At 40.1% G+C, this 12187-nt stretch overlaps 1 protein-coding gene across 6 annotated transcripts in view; it reads right to left on the bottom strand.

The window, feature by feature from the left end:
• Positions 1–12187, bottom strand: part of ncoa2 (nuclear receptor coactivator 2) — a 74156-nt gene that overhangs the window by 53742 nt on the left and 8227 nt on the right. For 4 of the 6 annotated variants that reach the window (XM_017301950.1, XM_008396349.2, XM_008396353.2 and 1 more), the window contains exon 2: positions 883–968. The exons of 1 other annotated variant lie outside the window; for it this stretch is intronic. The gene's annotated coding sequence lies outside the window, so the exon portion shown is untranslated. The remainder of the gene's footprint in view (positions 1–882; positions 969–12187) is intronic. One more of the 6 variants, XM_017301952.1, reaches the window with a different exon arrangement.

Genomic DNA, 12187 nt, shown 5'->3' with positions numbered 1-12187 from the left:
TATTTAAAACAAAAAAAAAAACTAATCAATTATCCATATAGACTCGAATGAAATGCTTGCATTGTGATACGTTTTTCAGGCATATCGTCCAGCCCTAACTCAAACTAAAATGTGAAAGTCATGTAAAACAAATTTCACCTCTACTTTAAGTGAAGAAGAAATCCTTTTGAATATAGAAAAGTATGGATTGGAACCAGCATAGCGTATAGTGTAGCAAGGTTGTTTTTGTTTGTTTTGTTTTTTTAAAATACTGCTTCCAAAATTACTACAACGTCCCATTACACCAGTTTTGTGATTTAAAGTTGTTTTATTGATGCCAGAGTCACTCTGGCTTTACGGAAAACGTTCCGCTAAACTGCCAGTAAGCTGGCTGAAAGAAACTAAGCTAAACAGAGAGTGTTTAAACATCCAGCAATTTCCAGAAAAAGAGCAAAAACAAGAGAAAGCAAAATAAACAATGAAACAATTTTTCTTTTTTTCCTCTTTTTTGCAAAACTGATTTACAAAACTGTCAAATCAGAAGAAAACGAACAAGCACAGAGGAGCACATTCATCAAACTTGTGGAAGCATCAGCTCAAACTCAATCTTTCAGCAATATCAGGATCTGTAGAGCAGATCAGTTTGCAAAACCTCCATTGCTTTGGTCTGTAAAACAAATGTTGCAGCACAACCCCCCCCACACACACACACACACACAGGTTCATCTCCACAGGCTCACCCGGGTCTATCTATTTTTCCAACGACGCAAGACCATAAAACAGCGGGAGTTTGTCGTTTCAGTGTTTGAATCATGTCAACATTTATATTTGACAGAAGTCCATTCATCATATTGCGCAGCAGAGTTGCATCAGCAGAGAGTTGGCTGCGGTTGCTCTTCTTACCGTGGTCTTAGTCCAGAGAGTCCCTCAGGCCATTGCTGCAAGATGATGAAGCCTGGAAACCTTTACGCATCACTCTCTTCTCCCTGCTGGGAGAAACAACAGCAACACTCGGAATGAGCTCTCCGCAGTGGCAATCAACTGGTGTCATGCAAAAGCATCCTAGGAGCACATGCTTGAACAGCACGGCAACAGGCGAGAACTAAGTGTAGCATTTATTCTGTAAGCGAGACTTCTTCTGTTTCATTATCTATTGTAATGAAATCCAGGGAACAGCTAAAGCGTTATTCGAAGTCCCCAGGAGAGGACATTGGTGTAAACACAGCATTGTGTTTGGTTGAATTTAGAATAAAAATAACGTTTGAAAACCTAACGCGACAATGTCTTCAAAGCATTTTTTTTGCTCACATACACTACCAGGCCTTTTAGGTGGGCCATACACAGCAACTCTGCACATCTGCAGCTCACTCAGCAGCTTGCAGCTGCCTGACAGTTCAACTCAAGAGTCCAGCAGGGGAAATGTGCTCTACATCTTCTGCTGTAACAGCTACGCAGTCCTGTCAATGTTCTGTCCATGAACCTCGACAGATTTCACGTAAACAACAGTGGATTAGTGATAAATATTTTATTTTTTTTTTATTATTCTTACAGCCACAGTTGCTCAATTATCTGCTTTAAACCTTCAATAACTACCAGGCTTGAAGGAACACTGTTCCTCTATCAGAGGAACAGTCATATGTGACTTCTTAAACATTCCCAGCATTCAAATAAATAGACCATCAAAACATTTCAAAAGTCCGTGACTGGGAAAAGAACAGTTCTGCAAAACTAAACCTGCACTGAGAAAAAGGATGAAATTCTGTAATGCAAGTTTATGCAAATGCCTCCAAAATGGCCACTCATTCCGTTTAGCTGCCAGCCTCGAACTGTAAGCTCCACACATATAGATCTTGAATTACAGAGAAAGAAATGTGCAAATATAGGTGTGCCATCATTGAGGAAACTCTTTCATAAATTATACTTAGAACTCATGAATGAAGCAAATTGGTGGCATTGTTATGCTGTGGGCTCATTTTCAGTCTATTCTTCAAATCTGGATATTTTTTTGAAGAAATATAAAACAGTGTAAATCTTTTAGGGAAACTTGTTTCACTTTGGCGCAGATAACGACAATGGCACCACACGTCACTGCTGTGTTGAAATTTATTTTTAAGAGACTTTAAAATGTTGACAAATCGACTTAGTCAAAAGGTCAAATGAGAATCCAATAACAAATGTGTCCATCTTAAAAGGCTGCTGTACACAAACAACTCGCTGATCTAACTTAAACAGCCCAAAACAGATTTGAATCCTTTTGGCTAGAAGTATTGAGCCAATAAAGACTAAACACATTAACCTGTACCTGCTGCAAGAAAGATACATAATAATAACAAAAATCTTATACAAAACAATAATTTTGCCATCTATTTTACGCTTGTGTTATAAACATGTAGGGCTTACGTAGAACCCCTGTTGACAAAATCAAATGCTAAGCAGGAATCAATACTTCTGCTTTTTGCTGCACATACCAAATGAACCAGCTGGGGAAACCACTGACATGATGTGATGTGCTGACATGACACAAGAGTAAACAGATTCTCCTTGTGAAGCAAACCAAGAAAGGAACAGAAAGCCACAAGAGGGGAAAATTACATATATTTGCAAGTGCATTACAAAAATAGCCAAAATTGATAAGTTACAGAATGTCTCAGTGCAGTTTTATAATGACCTTCCACGGTAATGCAACAGTAATAACAATCTAAACCACATGTGTCAAACTCAAGGCCCGCCATGTCATTCCTCTGATGACCATTTTATGAATTTAACGCGCCATTTCAACCAAAGGTTTGGAATGCGCTTCCTAACCAGACGCTCCAAAGCGTTATTTAACAATATGAGGTGTTGTTTAATTTATTTTCAACATTGTATTTTCAGACATTTATGCTAGGGCTGCCCAAGTCTAGTTTTCCAGAGCTACCATCTGCAACTTTAGAGGCGTTCCTTCTCCAACACACCTGGATCATTTACTCATTATAAGCCTCTTCAGAACCGAGTTGCTGCTGATGAGTTAAGTCAACCTTTTGTCTGGGGTGTTTTTGCAGGGATGCATCTAAAAGTTGCAGTCTGGAGAACTGGCCCTGGAAACTCCCAATTTGTGTGTGTGTGTGTATAGAGCAGATGTCAGATGTTTTCTGGCCCGTTGAGGGTGGCCAATATGCTGAAGTGGCCCTCAGGTGAAATTGAGTTTGACACCTCTGATCTAAACTAATACTTAAGTAAATGAGACTATTTCAACCGTTCTCTTGCTCTCTCTTAGTAAATCTGTTCTGACGCCTACGGAGAAATTTCCTCCAAGACTTAACTCTGTCACATGCTCAGTCACAGTCCAGACTTGATCTTTGGACTATACGACAGACTACGTCGGAGGCTGAAAGCACTCTATTGATCCAGCATTACTGTAAAAAAATAAAATAAAAAAAATGAGAGAGCACTGTGGATCTGATAATACCAAACAGTTATTTCAAAAGTGAACCGTGCACTGAAAGAAAACTAAGAACAAAGAACTCCCACTATTTTGGTCCACAAGTGCATCAAGCAACAGCATGACATTTAACACACATTTGGGTTCTTCTGAAATCAAACCACTACCTTTAGCAAATAACCTGCAGCACAATTTTCTCTAATAGTGTTGCAGTCCATGGGGATAGACGAATAAAAAATAAAAAAAATCTAAATGTGTTAAAAAATTATTTCAAACAAATGCAATATAAATATAATACATGTCTAGGAGCTGGATGAAAAGATTTGCCAGTGGAACAGAAGGCAATCTACTTGCCCCAAATAATTTTCCAAGCCAGTTTATTAGGAGGTCAAAAAAAACAAACAAACTGAAATTTAAGGGTCAAGTTCTCTTCAAAAAACATTATCCGAGCTGCTTCTTTATGCAAAGCTCAACTTTAGCTTTATCTTTAGTCTCTCTGTTCAAATTAAAAGGTAACAAAAGAAACATGTTCATACAGCTTTCAAGGAGCTGTTAATCACAGTAGTTATCAATTAGTGCGTCTCATTCAAACGTCTCATTCTTCCAGTTATGGACTCTTTTTGCATAAAATGCTCTTAAACCAACCCAACCAAACCTAAGCTAAGCTAAGAGTTGCTGTATCAGTAAATCAGGCTCCCATAAAACAGGACAGAAGATGACCATATTGGCCAGGTCACCGAGGGGCTAATCACAATACAGCTCTCTTCCAGTGCCTTTTAAATGGCCCACTAATGGCTGTCAATGACATAAGAATCAAGACTGATGTCTACTCTAATGAAAGTAATTGGCATTAAGTTCTAATCCTAAAAAGAAGGTTTCACTGACATCAGCTTCCTTGACTACAATCAATAAAGTTTGCTCCATCAGGGAAGGTGAGATAAACTGCAGTCAAACGCGTATGCGTTACCAAAAATAGAGCTGGCATTAGCCTAAAGCTGAAGAGAAACAAGCAGCATTTGTTGACTCGCAGCAGGTACACTGCAGCCAAGTACAGCACAAAAAAGGAAATCAGATAAAGACTTCCAGACAATTTCATCTGGGTTAAATTGTGAAGCGCCGATAACCACGTCCACACCTCTGCACCCGAGCCGCTGCAGAATCAGCAGATTTTTTTTTTTTTTTTTATTCCCCTGTTCTGCTGAGGGAAGGCCTGCGTGTGTATGTGTGTGTGCACAGCAGAGACGTGTAAACAGACAGCAGAGAGCGCAGGGAGGGGACGGGGATTTGCAGTGATCACTACATTTTTATAGTCGTCACACCCACGAGCTGTCATAGGCCGGTGACAACACACCCACTGTCCAAAAGTTACAGCCCAAAATGTCCGGAAGACGGCAGAACGAGAAGACACGAGCAAGAGGCTCAAGCAGAGGACTAGGAATCTGCAGATAAATGCGACAGAAATTTTAACTTTTCTGAAACTTTATACACATCTCGGTTTTCTGCTGCAGGGCATTTCAGCTCAACCTGCCTTTAAAAGTAGCCAGAAAACATCTGCTCTACACACACACACACACACACACACACACACACACACACTTCAGAGGAATGTAATCGAACTGGATTTCTCTAAGGAGAGGTTAGCCGTAAAGATCAGAAGCACAAGCTCAACGCTGCACCTCTACCCAGCTGTTTTGTTGCCCAGTTTCAGTTTGAACCAGAAAGAAAGACTCAAGAAAATGAGTGGGACAGGATGTGTTCTCCTTTTATCTTTGGTGTTGGTCCAATCATGAAAGAGTACCGCTTTTATTGGCTGTTGAGCAGGTGTGCAACAAGATCTGGCAGCATTAGATCGTGCAAAATGGAAACAAACTACACTTCTCGCAGGATTTCTCCAAATCGATTTTAAGAAGACACTCGGCGTGTTGAGAGGTTATTAAAGAGGGGGAGACAGGCGTACTAATTTTACAGAGAGTAAGGCATTATCATGATTATTATTAACACTTTACAAATAGCGTAACAAACTAAACTTAGCATCTGATTCGTAGATTTACTCCAGGTGGTCAGCAGCGGAGGAGCGCCACAAGGGACCGTACTCCTACCGTTCCTTTTCACTCGGTACACCTTAGACTTCCAGTAGAAGTCAGAGTGCTGTCATCTGCAGAAATACGCAGATGACTGAGATTGACAAGAAGCTGAGTTACAGATAGCTGGTGCGCCGTTTGTGTCAGTGTAGGAACAATCATCTTATCTTGAATGTGAACAAAACAAGCGAGATCAATGAAGATTTCAGGAGAAACGGAGACCATATTTCTGTAATGGGAGGAGAAGCAAAGGGTGAGAGAAAGGAGAATATTAACCAGCGTGTTCACGTGGAACACAGACTGGACTCAGCAGGCAGCAATATAGCCGTCTACGAGACTGGACAAAACAGACTGTACTTTTTGACGAAGCTAAAGTCCTTCGATGTTTGCAGCAAGATGCTGTTGGAGTAGGAGCGTCTGAGTCAGGGACTAAAAACGGTTCAACAAGCTGATAGAGAAAAACTGGTTCTATTTTGAGACTACTGTTGACGATCTGGAGAGAGTTGCCAAAAGGAGGAGTCTTCATAAAAAACAACGTTACGGACAGCCTCTTCATGAGATTACTGTACAACTAAAGTCTTCAGTCAGAGGTTTTGTTACAACTGCTATAACACAGACTGCTATTGGCAATTTTTTCCTGCCATCAGCATCTACAATGACTCTGGAAAAGAATTAGATTATACGAGTTACAACTTCATTTCCCTTTGGGAAAAAAGGCATGCTTGAATGTAATTGAATCTAATCCAATCTGTCAACCAACCAACATGCTACTCATATTTCCTAAGTGAAATCTGTTTTAGAATTTGGCATTTTAAAAACTTTGGGATTCCAGTGTTTGATTATGAGCAAAGCTTAAAACTCAAATCAATCCTAAATCGAAAAAGATATTTTTCAGCACGCTGATATTTTCAGCTTTAAAATATCAGCAAAATATTCCGACTCACTAATCAGAGCTAGCGAGTCAGAGCTTCACCAGAGCTGTGCATCTGATGAAACGTGCAGCATGCTAATGTGTGTGTGTGTATTACTGGATGTTCTGAGCGTATTTGTGTATTGCAGGATCAAAGCTGCTAAAAAGGCACACTTTCGTGTTAACATTGGCACGAGGTGCTTTACCTTTCAAGTTTATCTGTCACTTTATCGCTCTCAGACACGTAATCTAGGTTAACTTCCTCTGCTTTACCAACTTGAAATGTGGCACAATAAAACACTTATCTTGGAACGCAATTTTTTTATTTCACAACGACGGAGTCTTTAAAAAAAAAAATCTGGAAGTGTTTACTTAAATTCACAAAGGTGAGGCTGGCGAGCAGGAGAACAAGAAACAAAGAGAGCCTATTAAATAACATTCAGACAGCTGATGCAGTAGCTTCTACAAGTTCGGCTTAAGTAGCAACAAGCTAGCTCTCTTATCTGATCCCGGCGACAGTAAAAACAAATGCTTAGGCGTAATAATGGGACTGATACGATGAGTTGTAAAGGATGAGTCACAGCGAAAGGTAAATGTGTAGGAGGTTGAGACAGCGGTGACAATAGGAGGGAAAGTGAGCAAAATTAAACGGAGACGTATTTTAAGAATGGCTGGCCCTGCATGTCGGGTATCTTGCATGTGCTTGGGAAAAGGGGGACGTGTCCACTAACTAATCAGTTTGCAAGGAATGAGTTCCCATCGGGTCCGAGGGCATGTGGTGAAAGTGAAACTAAACAAGAAAGGTGTCATGTTAGTGTGTGTGTGTGTATTTGGGTGGGTTCAGGGGAATGGGATGACATAACCGTGTCATTTTAATCAGCCGAGGACGCCGACAGGCATAAATTACTCACTTAACAATGGATCAATTTGAATTTTCAGAAACGTGACGACAGGAAGCGTACAATCGTTTTCTCCCTCTACCGAGCTGCGGTCTGAGCAATGTGATGATCCCTGGAGCACGTTTAAGGGGGGATGACTGTAAAACCCGGCATTACCTGATTAAGAGTGCTGCTGCTCTGACGGCGGAACATGTAATTGGACGAGACAGAGGAAGACGTCGGGTGAAGCGCCCTCCTTAGCAACAGCCGGGTCGAGGAATTCTGTCGTGTAAGATTTAGCAAAATTTCACGAGACTTTCCTTTTAATTTCAAATATTGAAAGGATGGACTAGGTAGAACAAACGTCACCTTAAGTACTGAACATAAAAGTTTACAAAGGTGGTGAGCAGATCCTGAGGTGCAGCAACACTATTAGGCATTGTCACCGTCGTCAAGGCGTAACAACCTTTTAAACTTGCTTTTATGCCATTCCTGCAGTGTGAAGTCCATCAAGAGAAAGTGCTGGAGTCACAGAGAAGTAATGCGATTCTGTCCTATTGCTGTGCACAGCCAGTCAGCTGGCTAAAAGATTCCATTCCATTCTTTCCCATATTATCGAACTGACAGGAGATGTACTGTTGTAGTGTCAGTTGAAATATAAAGTTAGAAATGCATTGGCCAGAGATTGGACATTTTTCTTTGGTTGATTCTAACGAGTGATTGGATAAATACTGGTTAAATACCAAAAAAATAAAATTAAAATAAAAAAATCTGTTTTTTCTAATTAATTAAATGCCTCAAACATTGAGTGCCCTGAGCCAGAAGCAAATATTTTGTTTTTTTCCTTTTGCGTTTAACTACTTAGAAAAAAACTGAACCACGTCAAAACCAGAAATCAGCTAATCAGAAGCCACAGAAAATGTCAAACTGATAACAGCCAGGAAATGTCTAATCAATGCATTTATAAAAAAAAAAAAAAAATTTAAAAATACATTAAGTGAATTCAGTCATTGCATGCAGGAGTTAATGAGGCATCAATATGAGGCTCATTAGGGTTGATGTAAACAAAGAAGGGAAAGACAAACAGAAGCACAGTGCTTCGTGAACAATTTACATTAAATATAAACCTAATAAAATGCGGGTTAACCATACTGTACGGAGGAGTAAACAGGTTGCATAAGGATAATCACTTCCCCTTCCAAACAGCAAAAAATAGATGCTATACAGTTGACAGATGAAAACTGAGTCATCAGAATGAAAGGACGAGGAGGAGAGAGAAAGCGGGGTTCTCTGCTCTGATGGTGGGGGTCGAGGGGACTGATCTACACTGGGTCAGAGTTCGACCCTCACAACGTGTTCAGAAACGAAAAAGGTGGATCTGAATGCCCTCATTCCTCTGACTTTGAGAAAAGCAATTGAGAAAAGCTGCTGCTTTACACATGTCACTCCATGCTACAGCGGTCCAACCCGCACTGCTGGTTCAAATCGCAGTTTGCCCCATCGCTTTAGAGGTTTCTGTACAGGTTGGTTTTATTTTAAAGGGTGGCGTGTTGCTGCATACTTTCGGACCACCCAGTCAAACTCCAGCAGGCGGCTTCCTCAATCCAAGTTTTCGCTGCCTCCTCGAGTGCCAAGGATTCCACCCTGGGCAGTGGGAATGGTGCCAAGCACATGCTAACACCCAGTGCCATGGATTCATTGCATTTGAAAGGATGAATCGAGGGATGAAGGGGGGAGGGAGGGTGCTCACCCTAACAAATTAAGATGACAGAATCTCCACTGACAACCCCATGCTGACAAACGTTAATTAAAAGCATCTTCTCATATGCAGATCACACTGATATTAACAGCGTATGCAGAATTTAAACCTTTTGTCTCATCGCAGCAGTGAAAGATTAAACTCCAGCTGTAATAGAATGAAAATCTACCACATTTCAATATATTTGCTCTACTGTACTGTACCGCTCCGCAGCGCTCAAAGCTCGCAACATAAGGGAAAACAGCTGCGAAAGCACTGCTACACGGTCATGTGATCTCTGCTGTCTCCTCCGCTCAAGCCAAACTGACTGAGGGGCTCCTTCATAGCGATGAGAAGTAGACAACACTATCATCTGGCTGTGGAGATCAATATGCACTTTGCCACGGCTGACCTACATAAGTGGAGGAGCACGGTCGCTTGTCTCAAGATTCCTGGAGCCCAGGTTGAGTCTCTGTGTAGGTCTGACGTACTAATTATAGTTTAATGTCATGTTCTGTAAGTTTTATCAGAACTGCTCAATATATCAGATCGCAACGCCAACGGATCTACATGGATGAATAATTTGCACGCCTAGAATATAACTGGCTTGTTGGAAATACTTTCAATGGCATACTCCAAAAGAGCGTTGCAAACATCACCGTGTGTTTGCGACACTCTTGTATGACTTATTCATGAATGATTTACCAATGCTCATATTGGTATGGCTGACTATGTGACTAATATTGCATTACTATTAAGAAATAGTAATGCAATTTCATGTCTTCCTGATGTATCGGTGTGTAAAAGGGGATTCCAAACTGAACTTGGTGTGCAAGGACAGAAAATCAAGATGTTCATACTGTGATGTATTCAACTCAGTCCAGCTCCTCTTTTCATCCTGGGAAAATAAAAATCACAATGATGTTAACATCACCATGTTTCATAGCAAGATTTATGATGCACTGTGTTAAATATCAAATAAAATCTAAGCAAAAAATAAATAAGAAAAAAAGTTCAAAGGTGTCTAAGTTCTTCGGAAGACAAGTCACTAATACTGGAATTAAAGATTTTTTTTTTTTGATAACACTCAGAAACGCAAGTTCCTAACTTGAAGCCGAATCAGCAAATGTACAAGTAGAAAGCACTGCAATTGCAAAGGGGACTTGGTGTGACTGAAATTTTGCGCATAAAGCAGCACATTTTAACTATTTGCAACAAACTGTTAACATGTGGGTTTGGGATCCTGCTAAATCCCGAGCCCAGCAGATATTCACAAGTTTACACGTTACGCCAACTTCTGAGCAAAGAACAAAACCAAAGGGCAAAGGCAGTTTGTGAAACGGAATACTCAATAGCTTGCACAGCAACTTTTAGCAGTAGTGACTTGAAACATTCATCTTATGTACAACCTAATCAGTCTCTTGCATCACAGAGCAGGAACACAAATTTACATGCAGAGCTCTTTTCCAAGGCCCTGGCAAAGCGCAACCATTGGCTTAAAATGTGAATTTTGAGCAATTCACAAAAACAAAAAGAGTTTCTTTTTACTCTGCCATTCCATCTTTCATTTACTTTTTTAATCAAGGTACACCCAGGAGGTTATTATCGTATTCCTACATAGCCCTAAGCTAATTTGGCTGCAAAAGCACCTTAGCTGCTATGAGAGGTGCCTCGGAAGCAGATCATCTTGTCCCATTATGAAACTGTACATTCACATATGATGTCAATGTGCACCAAAGTACGTCAGTCGTGGTTTTAAAGGCTGTGAGAGAGTAGGACCAATAGCTGCAAGGGCATCATCGTACTACCTGATTGCAAATTATGGCCAAACCATTTGTGCACCATCCCTTTGCCTGATGTGGTTATTCCTCATTGGTTTATAGATGGAGGAAGGAAGTTTCCCCCAACTAATTGTGCAACACAGCCTGTTTTTGCATTTTTTACTGAAACTAGCTAGAAACTCAGCTAATTTTCTTATTTCTTTCAATGTTTTGATAAAAATAAATAAAATTAAAAAAATTCTTGACACTTCATGGACGACAAAAACCTTCCTCACCATTGTGGTTGGGGAATGACTAAAAAATTCATTTCTTTAAAAAAATTTAAAAAATACCATTGCTGAGAAATTTAAATATCCTTTTATGACGAGGTGTTCTGCATGATTGTGCAGCTTGACATAACAGTTTATAGATTTGACTGAATTGCAGAGAAGCTTTAAACTTAATGTGAATGATTATTTATATTTCAGTTCCACATGTCCATGCATTCTGTCTTGTTTATCACTGCATAAAATCCTGATCTGCCAATCGTTATTTCCGTTTAAAGCTGCTATAGCAATTGAGTTGGCAGAGCAGCTTCTTGTGCTAGTAGAAGAAATTAATATTTGTAGAGCTTTTTAGTTTTGTACTTTTCCTTCTTCCTCCTTGTCAACTGGGTGGTTTCAAAAAGATACTCTTCACTCAGCTAGTTAAAGAAACAATTGAAAAGAACATAAAAGCTCAGTCTGAAGGCTATAGAAATCAAAAAAGGCAGAAATACAGTAAGGAGGGAAAAAAAAATACAGTCTGGATTAGGAACATATTGGCACGGTGACACCGACAGCCTGTGATTACTTCTTCAGCTGTTTGTCCTCTCACCTTGCTGGGATGTCTCATTTTCTCACCACATATATTCACTGGTTTTTTTTGTTATTTTTTTTTAAGTGTTAGAAATGTTTAGTAATAGTCACCGTTGAAGTTTATTCTAGGATAACGCTCCTCGTCACTTCTGCTTTATTAACACTTGTGTTATCTAGTGCTGTTTAATCATACATCATCATCATTAAACGGTGCTGCTCTCATCACTTCACAGTGCTCACAGCCACCTACCAAACACTGGGGAGGGGGCGTGCGCCATTTAACTTGATCATTTAGTGCTGTGTTCACTTGCAGTAGGAGGTCTGAGATTTGTTCAGATGTGCATTTACACTCGGCAGTGCAGATTAAACACCTTGTTTTTTTTTATTATTAATTAATGCTTTCAGTCGAAGCCCTAGTTAAAGGATAAGCAGCTGCTAATGACTCAATGCGTTTAGTTCATAGGGATGTTCAGAGGTGCTGATGAGAAAAGAGCTTTTGATTGGCAGAAAGGGGTGATTACTTTTCCTTTTCATTTCTAGACAAAGCAGAACAATTTACCAAG

This window comes from Poecilia reticulata, linkage group LG20 (genome assembly GCF_000633615.1).
Source record: "Poecilia reticulata strain Guanapo linkage group LG20, Guppy_female_1.0+MT, whole genome shotgun sequence".
Lineage (NCBI taxonomy): Eukaryota > Metazoa > Chordata > Actinopteri > Cyprinodontiformes > Poeciliidae > Poecilia > Poecilia reticulata.
The sequence above is the reverse complement of the archived record's forward strand: the minus strand, read 5'-3'. Positions and strand labels throughout refer to the sequence as shown.